The sequence below is a fragment of the Oreochromis niloticus genome, linkage group LG4, assembly GCF_001858045.2.
Source record: "Oreochromis niloticus isolate F11D_XX linkage group LG4, O_niloticus_UMD_NMBU, whole genome shotgun sequence".
NCBI lineage: Eukaryota > Metazoa > Chordata > Actinopteri > Cichliformes > Cichlidae > Oreochromis > Oreochromis niloticus.
This window is the reverse complement of record NC_031969.2, coordinates 5,937,528-5,956,052: the sequence shown is the minus strand read 5'-3', so window position 1 is coordinate 5,956,052 and position 18,525 is coordinate 5,937,528. Positions and strand designations below refer to the sequence as shown.

Here is an 18,525-nt window from a genome sequence, read left to right as displayed (position 1 = left end):
TTCATGATCTGTGACTATGTTGCAATCTTGTTGTCAAATTTTAAGAATACTTTGCCTTACCCTAGAACCTTTTAGAAGGCTCGCCAGTAATTAATCAGGTTTGTCACCATGCATATAAAATTTTGATTTTATGTATGAATAGACGTTCAGTTGAGTAGGTTGTGAGTAGGTCAAGTCTTGTTCTAAGTTCAAGGCGCTTTTTAAATATTTCATGACTCTGTTTGAGAGCATACTATTCATCGGTCTCCTTAATTTGTTGCATTAACTTATTTCCTTCATGGGTGGACTGTTTTTTTAATTCTTGCTGAATAAGCAATAATCTGGCCTCTGATATGAGCCTTAAAGGCATCCTATACGACAAGGCTGGAAGTCTCTGGGGAAGAGTTGGTGGCATAGTAAAAGCGTATCTCATCCTGGATAAACTTTACAAAATTTTCATCTGACAGAAGGGTCGAGTTGAAGTGCCATTGTGCAGCTTTAACATGAGGATGTGGAGAAGAGTAAGAGGGGAAATAACTATGCTATGGTAGGCACAGGAGTGGACCTTGTTGGGATTCAGAGATTCTTTTATTGCTACGATATAATCTGCCTTATGATGAATGCATTAATAACATGGTTTACAGTATTATTTTATCAGTAATATTCCTTACAGGGTTCATATTGCATTGAATATGTTTGTCATCACATTGACCTTTCTATTCACAGGTTGAGTTCATTCTATACACAATGCACATCTGTGCTTGTTTAGAGTTGATGTTCCATCCAAGAGGGTTTTAAGCCTCACTGGTGAGAGTGTCCAGGTGATACATGTTGAGGGAGGATGAGAACATAGCAGGTTAATTGCATGCATGCTTACAATTAGGGCTGGGCGATATATCAAAAATTTATCGTTACCGAAATTTATGACTCTCATCGACGTCATTTTGCCCATGTCGGTAAATTCGGTATTTAAAAAAAAAAAGAAAAGGCATGTGCAGGTTGGCGATGTTCATGTCCCTTTAAGACGCTGTGCTACGTTACAGACTTGACGGGGTGGAGTCACATGACTCTACTACCTGTCAGTGTTGCCAACTTAGCGACTTTGTCGCTATATTTAGCGAGTTTTCAGACCCCCTTAGCGACTTTTTTTCTAAAAAGCGACTAGCGACAAATCTGGCGACTTTTTCTGGTGTTGTTGGACATTTATTTATGACTTTTTGACGTGAAAGTGGGTATCGCTTTTACTCTCAACAAGCAGCGGGTGCTGCCGTGGGCACCTCGCCCGTACCAAAGCGCTCACAGGCGGAGGATAGTCCTCCCCCAGCTGCTATCAGGGCAGACGATGTTCACACCTATGCGTCCGAACTGCAAATGAATCGCGCATGAGCGAAGCCGCTGCTCCCGCACTGACTGTAACGCAGTCAGTTCTTCTTTTACTGTTATGCTGTTTTGTGGATCACGAGGTTTAAAACTACTTATAAACACACACACACACACACACAAAGTAACTCCACCAGAGTGCCTATTTCGGGTCTTTTTTGCCGGTCCAAGCCCGGATAAAGGAGCAGGGTTGGAATTCTGACTTTAAAAAAAACAATAATTGCTAAAATAAATTTAATTTGTAGTTCTAAATAAATTCTAAATGCATTTAGGACGTTTTTTACTCACTTTATGTCTCTTCCACAATGTTATTTCTCTCTCCAACAACGTAGGTTACAATTATATTAGCATGACCAATTATGCAAATTAGGCGATGATGTCATTTAGCGACTTCTGGCGACTTTTAGGACAGCCAATAGCGATTTTCCTTACTGAGGAGTTGGCAACACTGCTACCTGTAACAAGACGAGACACAGGTGAACAAATGGAGGACGATTTAAATGTTGAAGCAGCAGCGACGGAGGTAGAGCTGGTGGAGGAGGAAGAGGAGACGCTTGTTAACAAAAAAAATGCATCATCAATCGTTTGGCAACATTTTGGATTCAACAAGGATGATATTGATCAAAAAATTGTTAAATGTAAACTCTGCAAAAAGACTGTTGCGTCAAGTCAAGGTAACACAACCAACCTCTTCCACCACCTGCAGCACAACCATGTGATTCGTTTGTTTCAACGTTTGTTTTTTTGGCACTTGGGGTGGTTATCGTCCATTTATCGTTATCGAGGTTAACTGCTCAATTTATCGTGATATTGATTTTAGGCCATATCGCCCAGCCCTACTTACAATACACATATTAATCTAGTAGCAGGCCTGAGCGAAGGCCCAAGTGTCTTCTGCTTCTTTTTGAGACTTGCTGCAATTCAGTCTACTTAGTGATTGATGACGAGGGCCCATTATTAGCTCTCAGAGACCCTGAAGCTTGAAGTTTATTACCTTAAAAGGCAAGTGTTATAGAAAAGAGAAGTTACATGTCTGTTTATAGTTATTAAGATGTACGAGATGTGCTCATGTCTGTAAACAATGTATTTTTGACCTGTATTTGACGTGTACGTGGGGGCGTGATCCTCTATGCTATAAAACCAGAACCCAGTGTATTTTTATCAGAGCAAAACAGGGCATATGCTGATGGTTGTTCTCCTGTGTTAATAAACTCATCGTTTGATTGCACTTGTCTGGTGCCTCTGTCGTTTGTTGTCTGGTCTGCAGTTGATCGATCTTGCTTCATTTGGTGGAGGATGCTGGGCAACTGAAGATCAGTAGAAAGAAGTACAGGTGTTTGTTGTCGGCGGAGGTCAAGGCCAGATCAGGTGATCGGACGGCAGACGTCACGGTGATTGCTTGACTACTGGGCCCACATAATAAAAAAGGTAAGGCACAAACCTCTTAAACAGAAATTGTGCTATAGTGGATTATAATTCTAAAACAGGTAGTCAAGTGGTCATCCGTTGATCTCTGTTTTGAGTTTTGTTTGAAATGAAAATCTTTGTTTGCAACGAAAGTGAAACTTAAGACTAGCGTTGCATTCACAGCCGGCTCGGGAGAAGCAGTACTGAGCTAAAAGTAACATGACATGTCATTTTAAGGAATAGAGAGAAAAGAGACTGATTTGTGATTAAGGAATAAAGGGATTAAAATTGTCTAAAGTCACGGAATTGAAGAATTCCCTCCCTAGGAAAGACGTTTCCTAGGATTTACTAGGGGAAGGGCCCTGCTGAGATTTGTGGCCTCAGGAATAGCCCTGGTGATCACAGAGGATCATTTTGAGAGACACTTAATTGTGAGAAAAAGAGTAAATACCGGACGCAAGGGTCCGAGGAGTTGATCACACTACTGATTTCAGTTCATTTAATATGTGAGTGCACAGATTCATTCTCAACTGGACATAAATGATGATCAAAGGTTGTATATATGATGAATTCATCAAATCCCAGGCTCTAACACAGTGCGCTGAATCTTAGCGTTGGATGTCCAGTATATTCTAATCAGTGCAATTTAAGCATTCACTGAACCTACAGTATCTACACCTGTGTGGCACATGTGTGGTAAAGATACAGATAATGAAATGTCATTATTAATACAATATACATCATGAAAAACAAAAGCTGAAATTGATTCAGTTTAGTACTTTTCTCTGTATGCTCTGTGATTATAAAGGCCTTAAATTTTGTGATATATACTGTAAATGATTTTCACAGAGGTCTTAAAGTACTTAAATCACTGCTGATAGTCTGGTTGTTTATATTTTCACGTTTTTGTGTCTGTAGGGCTGTTTGATGACGATTTGGACTCCTCTGGGAGATGAGGACACACCCACATCTGTTCCATACTGCAGCCATTGATGGTGTTACGGCTCTGAGTCAGCTTTGGGCCATCAGACGCACACACTGGAAAACCAGCATTTCGATGCGCGTGGCTCTTGTGGTCCTCCATAAAAACCCTCCTTCTCTTGACTGGATGATTTAGACCAGGGGTCTGCAACCTTTTACACCCAAAGAGCCATTTGGACCCGGTTTCCATGCAAAAGAAAACACTGGGAGCCGCAAATACTTTTTGACATCTAAAATGAAGATAACACTGTATATATTGTTTTTTTACCTTTATGCTTTGTGTGAACAACTAAGGTGTGCTGCTTATGAAATCCATGAAGTGCTACAGAGAAAATTACATATTATTTATGTAATTAACACATTTTGAACTCTTAAAGAAATATAACAAAAGCAAAGACACCCAGCTGAACTAAAATGATCCATGTAGCAAACAAAAACTGTTGTCAGCCGCCACCCTTATATCGCCTTTGGGCTGTTGGAGCCTTGACCTGACTCTTAAAAAATAATTGGAAAAAAAGCACTATGCTGCTAAAAAATGAAAAATGGATATTTGCAAAATTCTGCCTGAATATGTATTTTACCTGGTTAATGCGTGCGGCGGGGCGTGGTCTGCAGTGCCGCTGCAGGGGAGGCGGACGCACCTGAGCGACACCCGCAATCGTGCCTCGCCGCCTTAAAGTCTGTGCTCTCTCTGCTGTTGTTGGTATATGTCGGGCTGTGAGCTGCGAAGCTACAGCCGGCTGTATGCGTACAGCAACCGTGTGTGAAAAGTGCTCAATAAAGAGATGCTGAAAAGCGTGTTCATGCAAACATCGTCGGGTCTGCCGTGACTTGTTTACAATGAGACTTCTGCTCCTGAACCTCTGCGCACAGCGTCTGCTAATCGGGGCTTTCATCTTTACGCAGGACTGTAAGCTGTCATCTGTGAGGCGGGAGCGGTGTTTGTTTTTAACATAGTTCACGGTGGAGAACAGCTGCTGACATAATGTGGATCCGAAGATCCATAATTGACTTACCTGGGGTTGAAAGTCTCGATAAATGCACGGCATTACCGGCTTCCGCAAGTGTGACTCTTATTTTGAGCGATGAAAAAATAATAGAATACAATTTTATTTTTATATTTCAATATCACAATAATCTTCCAATTTAGAACTACAAGTTAAAAAACTAACATAAATAAAATACACTTCAGCTAAATAATTCTAATTTATTTTCCCAAACCACGCGGAGCCGCAGTATAAGGACTAAAGAGCCGCATGCGGCTCCGGAGCCGCAGGTTGCCGACCCCTGATTTAGACGTTTAACACTCCAGCTTAGAAAATTTAACTGCAGACTCATCTGATTTATAGCGCAAAGACAATATGCACACTGGCCTTAGATGATAAGGACAGAATAACTTTACAGTGGGTGGAAATTAGCTCAGAACACGTGAAAAAAAAAAAAGAACCAAGTCCGTGTATGAGGTTCATAGCAGTGAGCCTTACCCTCCCCAAACTCGTCCATTAGTCTGATTTTTTTAATCCTGTTTAATCAGCTGTTAAATTGGTTGCTGGGAAAGGATAAGACCTGTCACACCATCCTTTGTAGTTACTGATAGGTTTGTAGCTTGAACCTATTCGCTGGAACGTTGAAGGCAATGTGATTACACAGCAAACAAGACACGAGTAGGCAACATTCTTAATGTTTCACGTGCACGGGAGAGAACTGGACAGGCGCCGTTCCTTCGCTTGACCCCAGTTGCTCTCGTCCGTTCCCCCGTAACACTGCTCTTTTATTGTGGTTACATGAATATGCATAGGTTCATTAACATATGACATCTTATAGGTATACATGTGAACAAGGAATACCTTGTGTGTGTGTGAGCTGCTGACCAAAAGGGTCATAAAGCAGGAACAACATCCTAGGTCATAAAGAGGGTAACCTCCCCACACCCAATCTATGGTTCACCCTAGATAACACAGTGAAGCCATACAAAGGGCAGGAAGTTTTACCACATCAGACCTTCACAAGGATGTTTGCCTGTGATAAAACACTACAGCCCTCCACTCAGAACCTCGAGAATCTGGGGAGGGGAGAACAAAAGAATTCCTTTCAACACACAGTTAAAGTACAAATGGTAAGAATAAAAATGACAAACATTTAACAATTCACTCTAACAGTTACTGTGATGTTCCTTTTAACCTGCAGTAGTTTAGAGGACAAATTACTTTGTGCACTCTAATTTCCATCCTGAATGTGAGAGCAGTGGCAGCACTTTACAAATAATAAATAATAACAATAATAATAATAATGATAAATATTGGCGGCACGGTGGTTAGCACTGTTGCAGTGCACAGCAAGAAGGTCCTGAGTTCAATTCCACCATCAGGCCGGGGTCTTTCTGTGTGGAGTTTGCATGTTCTCCCCGTGTTTGCGTGGGTTCCCTCCGGGTACTCCGGCTTCTTCCCACCGTCCAAAGACATGCAGCTTGTGGGGATAGGTTAATTGGATAATCGAAATTGTCACTAGGTGTGAATGTGAGCGTGAATGGTTGTCTGTCCCTGTGTGTTGGCCCTGCGACAGACTGGCGACCTGTCCAGGGTGTACCCCGCCTCTCGCCCTATGACAGCTGGGATAGGCTCCAGCGCCCCCCGCGACCCTGAAAAGGATAAGCGGAAGCGGATGGATGGATAATAATAAATAATAGGATGCGGTTTCATGCACCTCCATGCAGGGCTTCCTCTCTGTCAGGATGTCAGTGGGTGAGGGAGATATCATGGAATAAAAAAATAAAATGTACGTCACATTTTTGATCTCAAAAAAAATAAAAGGTGGGGGTGACACGTGCTGCTCATGAACGTAGTCACTGCTGCAGTCCCAGAGTGGAGCCACAGGTCTTAGAGAAGAAGGCTTAATGGCATCTGAAATCCTTCAATTGTTTCCACTGACATAGATCGACATTTTTATAGTTGTAAATGCTGCAACGGCCTTCAATATTTTTTGCTTCATTAAAACACTTTCAAAGGCAGAGGGAGCAGTACAGAAACACTGTTTTACTGCTAGCATAGAGAAACTGGAACAAAGTTCATTAAAAAGAAAAAAGAAAACAACTCGAGTAAAGCAGAGTTGTTTGATACATGTAACGTCTTATCACGGTCCTTGATCCCTCACTGCTGAATTGCATCTTCCTTCCTCCCAACCTGCTGACAGCATTTTGCACCAAGTGTCATTGTGACCTAAAAGTATTTTAGGTCAAAATGACCTAAAATGCTGGACTACTGATGGTTTGGGAGTGAGACTGGAACTCTTTCTCAAACATATCAGTATAATAGAGTAGAGAAGATTAAGGAAGTAGATTAGAGAAGATTTGTGGTTGAAACCTCCGTGTGGCTGTTCCTGTGTGAGGTTAGCCTGTTCTTCCTGATGACCTGACTGGAAAGCAGTAGGAAATCTCCCTGTTCAATTATAATTCGCTTCAGTGATCACTCAAATCCTGACAAGCAGGATGGGATCATGCTTTTGCTCTGCACCATCAGTTAATGTTGTGGGATAAACTTCTTGTTGTGTCTCTCCAAGATGGCGCTAGTGTTCGGCAGGCCGTCTCCACGGCTCTGTGCTGCTTCTTACCCTTCTGCTTATATGCTATTCAGGTGGCTCTGCAATGATTACCTATGACCGACATACTCGACTTAAGTCTTCGGCCACTCCATATTTACGGGTCGTACTTCCATGAATCGGAGCTGTGGTGGAATATAGGAGATACCACTCTGCCGCGGACGGATCACCTCTCAGGAACATACTGCCTACCCCTGCTTACTGCGCACAGGAGACGCTACAGGAAACGGGGTAAGCGGAGCTGAGGAATATTATTCTGAAAGCAAAAAATTTCAAAATAATATTCCTCAACATAAAAACGCTGTATCATGCAGAGAAGAAGGGAACATGATCAAGAAATGCCAAAGCCAACCCAGGACTGTTCCAAGAATGGAACAACATTCCTTCCCGAAAGTCCAGCAGCCGGTCAACCAATTTCAAGCGGGCAACTTCCAACAACCGATCATTTTTCCCTCATGGGTGGTTGCCAGATAGTGACAGACTGGTCTCAAGGACCGTGTGAGTGGGGACCTAGCTTAGCTAGACTCTAGTAACCGAACCAAACTATTTCCACCACACAGTAGAACCATTTCCATTTCAAAGAAGTTCTACAAAGCTTGCTGAACATTGCAACTGAGAAACCAACTAACTATCAGCTCTAAATGAATTTTGTGGTTTATATTGATCTTAAACATAAATTTGATTCCATTATACAACACAAGAGACAACACTGAGACTTAAATAATATTTGATTCACATCATACTGGAGTCTGCAAGGACAAGATGGTCTTGCGTGATGTCAAGACATGCGCCTACATGTAAGCATCATATATACTATATTAACCTGAACTGCACACAACATTCCAGTGAGTTAACTTGGCCACATCCTTAGACAAGTGAGGGCAGTTTCACACTAATCAGACACACACATCTTGCCCAGCATTCCTACCTCTGCCGGGATGTTCCAGACAAGTCTCTGAGGTTGGGGTAGAGAAGGCTCCACCTCACCTTTACAGTGGCCGTCCTCAGTGTAGCCTAGCTGAAAGGCATCTGTGGCCAGTGTGTACTGGAGGGAAAAAAAATAACAGGGAAGGAAAAGATTATTTTTAATATAAGAGTTGGCACAACCATACTTGTAAAAATGTATGTTATTATAAAAGTGGGAAAAGAAGTTGGCTTTGGGTTTTTTTCTTGTTTTTAAACAGACGATACAAAAATAAAGGAGAAATGATGACTGCATGAAAACTCAAAATAAGTATTTATATAAAAAAATGCTGCTAATCGAATACACTTAATTAACTGAATATCTACAATTGTAAGCACCTGCAAGGTGATCGTCTGGAGCATTCAGGTGTGTGAATACCATGCCACAATTCAGTGCTCAGAGAACTTACAGATAACCCAAGAGTTGCATCGCTAACTCTGCAGACCTCAGTTAATACTAAATGTTACATTTCATGACAGCACAATTAGAAAAAGACGCAACTAATGTAGCTTGTTTGGAAAAGCTGCCAAGAAAAGCTGTCTCTTCTCTCTAACAGGGCATCAGGGTTAGGTTTGCGACGCCACATCAAACAAACCACGAAACCTGGGTTGGCACAACATTTTGACACGTTTTATAGACAGGAAACTACAGAAAGTAGATTTTTTGGATTTTCAGACTAAACGAGATAACAATGCTAAGACACTTGTGCATAATTAAGACTACTTGACAACATAAAAGCTTAACAAAATGAACTCAAGGATCGAGCTCTGTGGCACCACGAATACCGTGAATATTTGTTTATCATTGGCCACGAGCATCTTTCTGAAAGGGAAAGTGAATTTTTAGAGCTCCTGGATTTCACAGGCCATCATACAACAAGATATTACAGAGTATGATGCACTGCTTTATATGAAACTACTTAAAGTAGAATATTTAAAATTATCTCAGAGAAACATGATGCATTCATGTGTATGTGACACACACACACATGAATGCACTATATTCTTTTCAGCTGCTCAGATCATTTCCTGCAGCTAACCCTCTCTATTCCAGCAGCTAACCCTCTCTATTCCAGCACACCAACCGTCTGCACGTCCTCCTTCACTACATCCATGAAGCTCCTCTGAGGTCCTCCTCTTCTCCTCCTGCCTGGCAGCTCCATATTCAACATCCTATATCTGATAAATCCACCATCCCTCCCCTGCACATGTCCAAACCATCTCAGCCTTTCCTTCAAAATGCTCGACCTAAGCGGTTCCTCTGATGTACTCATTTCTAAATCTGTCCATTCTTCTTACTGCCAATGAAAATCTGAGCATCTCCAGCTCGGCCAGCTGTCTTTATGTCAGCAACACCGTCTCCAAAGCACACATCGCAGCAGGTCTCAGCACCATCTTGCAAACTTTATCTTTTACTCTATTTGTGACTGAAGGATGGCAGTAAAGCCTAGATCCACAAACCCAGTGCATCTCCTTCTGACATTCTCTATAATTCAACCATCAAACATGCAGTTTATGGTGCTCTTTCTCAGCGTGAAACCATGCTGCTGCCCAATGATAATCTCTACTCTCCTCTCTTCTTAACCCAGGGTTAGAAATATTCATTCCTAAACATCATCATGTAACTGAAACACAAATTTCTGCAGTCTTAGTAGTTTTGCTTCTTATATCAAGTAAAATTAATAAATGCTGCTAATATTATCAGATAGCATGTTTTAGTCTTGCATTTATCTCACTGTGGTAAAAATGGTGGGTGTTGAAGGCCATTAGTTCAAGTCTGATTGTCTCCCTGTAAGTGTCACTTCCTCTTTGCTGTGCTTTCTAAGATAATACTGTAACACAATCAGATTCTTTTAACACAGCCAATTCCTGGAACTGGCTCCATCTGGAACTTTCAACTTGCAGCTGTGCCGTCCCTGTGTGATAAATGCATGTCAGCACAAATTCAGAAATAAGGATTACCTCCCAACGGTGTGCTACAGTTGGTGCATCAGCCCAGGAGTGCTCTGCATTCAGCCCGCTCTTCCCATTCTTGTAGATCACAACGGAGAAGGATTTATCAAACCACCTGGGAGAGGAGAGAAGATAAAGCATAAAAGGAGACGCATGTTGCCACAGCTTCTGTAAAGGTTGTAAATACTGCACATTGTGTTGCAGACAAACACAGACAGCTGAGAGTGGAGTATGTTAAGATTCCTCTTATGCTTTGAAGTCTACCACCATGTGTTGTTGGTGCACTGTAGTGTAAATTCTCAGTGAACAAAAACACAGGTAAACATGATTGTATAATTTACATCACTTGAGTCACAGATGCAGAAATAAGAATCCTGGCTTTAGACCAGACAAAACAGATTCCATCAATGACCAAAATTATTATCCAGCTGTACACACTGGAATATTCTCCCAGAGCCAGGTCTATAACCAGTGTCACACCATCAATGATACTAATGCCACGCAGATATCTTTGCCGTGAAATTATTTTATGGTAGCCTTGTATCTTACCATCCTGACAAAGAATTCTTAAAACATATTTACTTTAGACGACTACCCCGCGAGGAAAAACTGCTCCACCAATGAAGAACTGCCACGCACATCCCCCACACAGAGGCTTGTTTCTGGGCCGGTCAAGGAAATACAGGAAACTGTGTTGAGTCCAGATCAGCCCGAGGTGTCTGTTTGGGGACTCAAGCTACTGCAAACTCTTTAAGGACTCACAAACTTTGCAACTGCAATTGTCAAGAAATGTAGCTGAATTTTAATGATGAAAATCAGAATTACAGTGGCTTGCAAAAGTATTTGGCCCCCTTGAACTTTTCCACATTTTGTCACATTACAGCCACAAACATGAATCAATTTTATTGGAATTCCACGTAAAGGACCAATACAAAGTGTTGTACACGTGAGAAGTGGAACAAAAATCATACATGATTCCAAACATTTTTTACAAATAAATAACTGAAAAGTGGGGTGTGCGTAATTATTCAGCCCCCTGAGTCAATACTTTGTAGAACCACCTTTTGCTGCAATTACAGCTGCCAGTCTTTTAGGGTATGTTTCTACCAGCTTTGCACATCTAGAGACTGAAATCCTTGCCCATTCTTCTTTGCAAAACAGCTCCAGCTCAGTCAGATTAGATGGACAGCATTTGTCAACAGCAGTTTTCATCTGAGCCCAAGGGATTCTGGGAGGGGATGACATGTATTTATTATAAATCATTATTTTGCTCATGGGTCTGTACTTACTGCCAGCACATAATTTTGCACAATTGTCCTAGCAAAAAAAAGTACTAAAGAAACCTCCGAAGTGTACAAAGTTGACGGAAAGGTCAACTCAGCGGAAACTGCAGACGCTCCATAATAATTATGAGGAAACGTACTTCACTAAACACTGCATCCTTCTCAAGTATTGTCTCCACTCCAAGATAAACTAAGACAATCTGAAAGCTCACAAAACATCAAACAACTGTGCACATCAATCAGACTGAAGCTTCCAACAAAGTCTCCACAAAGTCAAAGACTTCGGCATGTGACGCAAACGTCAAAATGAGAGGACAGTCCGTGGACAAAAGTCCGGTGATTTTTGCTCAGTATCCAATTTCATGGTCGGCTCACTACTTCAGTAGTGCACTCTGCTTGATGGATGAGCTATTAATGCAAAGACTCATGGGACTTGGATTGCTTTAAGCCGTGCTCCATGCAAACTAAAACAAATAATGTGTTGGCAGCACAATATCCACATTGCAGTTCTGATGTCACTACCATCTTTTCATTGATTATGCACAATACTAATCATGCTGGAGAACAAAACAGCACAACACTAGCAACAGGAAGTGAGCGCCTGCTAAAGCCACACAGTCTAAAACAGGGAATCCTGAAGGGAGGGAGATGTGTATATATGCCAAGTCTCAATGGCCTTTGGAGAAAAGTGCAATTAAAAGCTCATTCGTGTGAGCTTATCCAAGAAGAACAATCAGCATGTGTAGATTTCTATCAGTGAGTGAGGGCGTTAAGAAACAACACACTGACGTGCGGGTGTTTCGTGTGTTTTTTCACATGTCAAAGGCAAAGAGTTCACCAGCACACTTCTTTGTCATGATTGCCAGCACAAGCACACATAGGCTATGACTGAACAAAGGCACACATGTTCTCACTTCCTTCACAATGTCTCATAGGATCCTGCTAGCAATCCATTTGCTGATATCCCAGGGGTCCCAAACTTATTTTAGTTCAGGGGCCAAATGGAGAAAAGTCTATTCACATGTAGGCCGGACTGGGAAAGGACAGTATGTTTAAAAAGTACAAGCACAACATAGCTATTAATTACAAAACACCTCAAGTTATTTAAGAAATTCTGAAGACAAAGAACACACAAACACACAGTGTCTCAGTGATTCACAGGACTATATCAGGGTGTCTCATGCAGCACTTTCACAGTTAGGTCACATAGTTTATTTGACTCCTGATACCTGGCATCTTTTAGCTTCACCAGCTCATCAATATCAGGCATCACATCCTGAGGGGCAGCTAACTTCAGGATGTGATTCAAGTGCTTGTGGGTGACCCTTGAGCGCAGTTTTGCTTTATTTATGCTCATTGCGTCACACTGCAAGTCTATTATTTTAAGTTGGACGCTGACGGGCAGAGACAGGGATTCACGGAGGGACGCAATTGGAACAGGAGTTTCTTTTTTTAAATACTGCAGCTCATTTTTTACTTTACAAAATCATCTCGTGGGCCGGATTAAACCTGTTTGCTTCAATAAACTCCTTGGTTGCTTTGTCTCATGTTTTGGGGCATTATGCATCTGTATTATGAAACAGTGCCTAATCGGTTTTACTACATTCAGCTGATGTGAGCAGACAGTATGTGTCTGAACACCCCAGAATTCAGTCGGCTGCTTCTGTCCTGTGTTACATCATCAATAAACAGAATCACCTGCACTGATAGCGAAGCTATTTATTTTCCAGGATATAGTTACATCGTTACTTTGTTAGAGTTATTTGATATTATATTTTGCACTATCCTACTGTATATTACTGTATACTAGTATTCTTATGGTATATATTTGTATACCTTATTCCCCTGTTCCCCCGTCTCTCTTGCTGCATTGAGCATGTGTATGACAAAAGAATTTCCCACGGGATAAAGTTCTTCTTATCTTATCTTATCTTATCTTAGTGTCCCAATGCTACTGGCAGCTGTGCACAGTCAAACCAGCACATGTTTTACAGATGTGGTGTGCTTTGGATCATGAGCGGTTCCATGAGCTCTGATTAGTTTATTATGGTGCCATCCAGTGGTTGCACTGTGGCTCGTCTCTGTGAGCTGCCTCTGACCAACCCGCCAAATATAAAGACACCAGGTTCAGACAGCTTTATACAACTGACCGTGTTTCAGTAAAGAAATTAAATAAAAATTGAATTACTTTATTTTAATGAAAGAAAAATGTAGATGTTAATTTTAAAAAGTTTATTCAGTTTTAAAACCTCTCATCTCTCCTTAACTACAGACTAGAACCTGTGATGAACTTTTCACATTTCTTCCAAATATTTCACAGTTAGTCAAGTTAGAAAAAGGCAAAAAAAGTCATGTGACATCCCCCACTTTTCCCCCACATTTAGAAAATTCAAACAGCACCACACTGTGCCATGTCAAATTTTTGGAGCCAGAAGTAAGAATACCAGGATGCATCAGGGGCTGCCACTTTGTACGTACCTGTCTCCAGCAGTGAGAGCTCCCAGTTTCTCCTCTCCCGGAAGTGGGGGTGAAGGGTCATCCAGGATCCTCTGGATCTGGTACTCAATCTCCCTGGGGGACAGCAGGCGGCCTGCCCGGTACACCCACAGGCAAAAATAGCGCCCCCTATGGTACACTGCCACAAACTCGCTGTCTAGCCAGTGCTGGAGCACATCTGTTGAAAAGAGTAGGGATGTGCTATATTATACCGTCTGCAATAATACCAGTATAGATTTTTTTTTACAAGACGTAACCATGACACATTTAATTAAAGATGCGCATTATGCAGAGAAACAGCGAGAGAAGTACATCTATCAAAGTGCATCTTTATGTACTGAGTATGTGTGTGTTACCAGTCTCGACTCCTGGTGTGCGTGTTGTGTTGAACATCCTCTCACACTGAGCAGCACACAGGGGGATGACGGTACCCGGATCGCGGCTCTACAGCACAAAGACAAACACATTGTTTATCTTCCTTTCATTTTAAATGGACACTAAACCATGTGACCCTTACTAGATAACACAAAGTATTCCACATAATCACTAAATACAGCCGCGACAGGTGGCTGCACCCCTCTGTCCCACTCTCAGTGAAAGAAAGGAGGTGGGTAGAGTGCATCAAAGGTTCTGCAGTACCTCATGAAACAAGAGTCACTCCCAGAATAAACTGACTATCGAGGGCGTGTGTACCCACATCCCACAATGGGCTGTGGGCTACAGCATGGATGCAGCAAAGAGTTAATTCTTTAACTGCCTTTCATGTTGATTTTAACTGTCATTTCTGTCCCCACAGACTCAAAGAGAGCGTGCAAGATTTGAGATATGGATGGATATAAACAGAGAGAATACTTATAGTCTTTGCAATTTATTACAAATATTATAGTCTTTTATTCCCATCAGTCCAATTAACTGATGGGAATAAAATTCCATTGAGTCCGAGTGTATAAAAGCAATGCCACAATATTAATGCAACATTTCCATTTAACACCTCTGTATTAAAACTGAATGTGAACTTTGAATACGTGAATGAAGATATTCTGGTCGAGATAATAAAACAGGAGCTCATCATTACAGGCTGAGAGACACTGAAGTTTGCAGACTACTGATGCAAAGAATCTGCAAGCGATGCGCATCATCGTCTTTTTTTCCTTTTTTAAAAAAACATGGACAAAAGTGTTTGTCACCCCAAAACAAACGCATGTAAACCCACTGCATCTCATTATTTTTCCAAATCTGCAGACATGTGTGTGACTCACCGGCTTCAGTTCCTGTCGATTCACCTTGCGGCGGTAGAGATTGTGTTCCCCGCCCTGGCCGCCTGCACTGAGGTTGGTGTCGCATACAGAAAATCCTGGAAGGACCACACAAAGGATAGAAGATGTTTTTTAAAAGACAACCATCAGAATATTTTTGATTAAGAAGCAATTGAAGGAGAATGACATGTTATATAATTCCCTTATCTCTCTAAAAACATCAACAACAGTCAACAAGATAAGGATAAAGGTTGAGCTGGACTGACAGGAAGCTCAAGTTTAAAAATGACAACAGGATATGAGGTGTAGATTTAATCAAGATCACGGGTAAAGAAAATAAAGAATTCTGACTTTAATATAAGTCCTAACCTTAGCTCAGAATGTAAACATGTAATTATATAAAGAAGCAGTGGTTACCATTCCATAGTAGTTACTGTTGACCATTATGGGACCTCGGCTCCTTAAATAGATGTATTCCTCCCACCAGTCACTCACCTAGAGCCAAAACAAAACTCTTTCATTCCAAACCACAAAGCAGTGGTCACTCACAGATTACAGAGCTGACAAAAGAACATTTACTCAAGTAAAAGTTTACTGTACCCAAGTATTATCCTGAGATACTTTCATTAAAAAAATGCAAACACTGAACTTATGCATTTCATGCTTTAAATAATCATATATTTATAAGATGCTATACTTTTCTGCACTGACAGGCGAGGACAGGAAACATTTCTGGCACCTTCACATTAATATTATGGCTGTGAAGCGACTCACTGTGAGTAAAACAAAGCGTTTGCCAAAACTGCAGCAGAGCCACTACAAACACATTTAACTCATTCAAAGCTCAGAGCCAGAAGCTTCAGGTGAAAAGCAGTGCTGTCAAAATTAACACATCAACGTAATATATAACGTATCTGGAGTGCAGAATGACTCAAAATCCCTAAAATGTTTCTGTCAACACATTTCGGGCAGTTTGTCCAAGCAGAGTTACTTTCGCACATACGCAAATCGGCAGTTTGATCTGGTAGTGACGGGCAGCTGAACCAGTCAACTATGGAAGATGATGAACGCACATTTGCCCTCTCGATAGGAAATTTGAGTATAAAAAAGTATTATGCACATTGTGCAAGAAGGAATTTTCTTTTCAGCAAAGCACTTCCAGCATAAAATATCACATTGACGCGAAGCATACGTTAGTCGGGGATGCTGCTAGCACTTTGGCTAACGTGTCACCCAACTTGCGACAAACTACTCACGAAGCATCGGGGACTCAGTAAGTCTACCTCGGACATATTGACTGGCACAATGCCAAGTGGATTGCAACAAACTGCAGAGCTGTTAATATCGTTGAGAACACGCGCTTTACACAGCTTTGGTTCCTCATCTCAAGGACTTGAAGTGCCTCCCTGAGAGTGACAGAGAGAGAGGATAAATGTTTACAGAGTTTTCTGTTAACATGAATGTTCAAGATGTTCAATAAACACGTTAAGTGTGTATGTTTCCCCTTTTTTCTCGAGTCTGTTTGCTCATGCAAAATGAAATGCTATTAATATAAATTAAAAAAACTAAGGATAGTTAATCGTGATTAATCAAACGTAATCCACAGTAACCCTGTGATGAATCAGATTAAACATTTTAATTGTTTGAGAGCACTAATATATTGTAGCGACCGTGGGTTAGTAGAGCTGAACTGGCTAAACTGCTCACTAGCTAAAACGGCTAGCAGGGCGCTAGCAGCTATCGCTGAACTTCGCGGCGAATGGAGAGCGCTCGTGCCTCATACACCGCACGACCCCGAGCGTCTCAGCAGCAGGCTTGTAATCCCCAAACGATCCAGCAGGAGGCAGTAGTGGTTCACACCAGTCATTTATTCAACAATTTTACAACCACTGTAACGCTGCTGACACCGAACCCCTATCACGCTCCCACCACATAGGGTCGCGGTGTCAGCCAACCATACCAATTCAACCCGCTCCACAGAACACACATCAACTTCACTGTGGCTTACATTAACATAACACTAACACAACATGCGAATCAAACACATAGGAACTAGCAGAACGATAGAAAACACAGACAACACAATACCCAGAATGCACCTGGCTAACAACCCCAGCCAGGTCATTACACAGCCCCCCCCAAGAGGTTTAGTGTCCCCACAACCTTAACTGTCCACTCTGTAGTCCAGCAAATGTCCGGGCCGGCGTCGAGTACGCTTCGGCCTTGACTGGGAATCCATGGCGCCCCCATTTGGGCTGGGCGTAGGGGGCAAGGAGTCCCCAGGCTGCACACCAGTCTGTGGGTTGGGGGCAAGCGGATGGTATGGCGCCAGCCGGTCCTTGTGTAGCACCACCCGCCTTCCCCGCCCCGGCATCCGGACTCGGAAGACCACCTCCGATAGCTGTTCCAGGATCTCGCCCGGGCCTTGCCAGTGGCTCATGAGCTTGGGGGTCAGCCCCCGCTTCCTCTGGGGGCAGAACACCCAGACCCGATCTCCGGCCCCCAGCATAGGACCGTGCGCACGGGTATCGTACGCCCGTTTCTGGCGGGCCCCGGCTCCCTCCAATGTCCGTCTTGCCAGCTGATGCACCGTGTGCAACCGCTCCCTGAGCCGCCGGAAGTAGTCCATCTCTGGTCCACCAGCAATCTCCGGCTCAGGAGGCGCCCCGAACACCAAGTCCACCGGGGTTCGGAGCTCCCTTCCGAACATTAACGCTGCAGGAGTGCACTGACTTGACTCCTGCACTGCTGTTCGATACGCCCACAAAACAAGGGGCAGGTGTTGGTCCCAGTCCCCCTGATGTTGGCTGGTCAGGATGGCCAGCTGGGTGGCCAGCGTGCGGTTGAACCGCTCAACCAGACCATCGCTCTGGGGATGGAGGGGGTGGTCCTGGTTTTTCTCACCCCCAGCCTCCGACACACTTCTCCCAGCACCTGGCTCTCAAAATTCCTCCCTTGGTCGCTATGGAGCTCCTCCGGTACACCAAACCGCGTGAACATCTCATCCACCAGGGTCCCGCACCGCACTCTGATCCGGCACCGCGTACGCCTCTGGCCACTTTGAGAAATAATCCATCGCGACCAGGACATACCGGTTGCCGGCATCAGTAACAGGGAACGGACCCAGGATGTCCACTCCGATCCGCTCCATTGGCGCCCCAACTAGGTATTGCTGCAATGGGGCATGGGAGCGCTGGCTGGGACCTTTCTGCGCCGTGCAGTCGTCACAGCAA

General features: G+C 42.8%; 1 pseudogene; it reads right to left on the bottom strand.

Annotated features, from left to right (window-relative positions):
• Positions 1-8,078: 8,078 nt before the first annotated feature.
• Positions 8,079-17,429, bottom strand: LOC109202019 (carnitine O-palmitoyltransferase 1, liver isoform-like; annotated as a pseudogene).
• Positions 17,430-18,525: the final 1,096 nt, after the last annotated feature.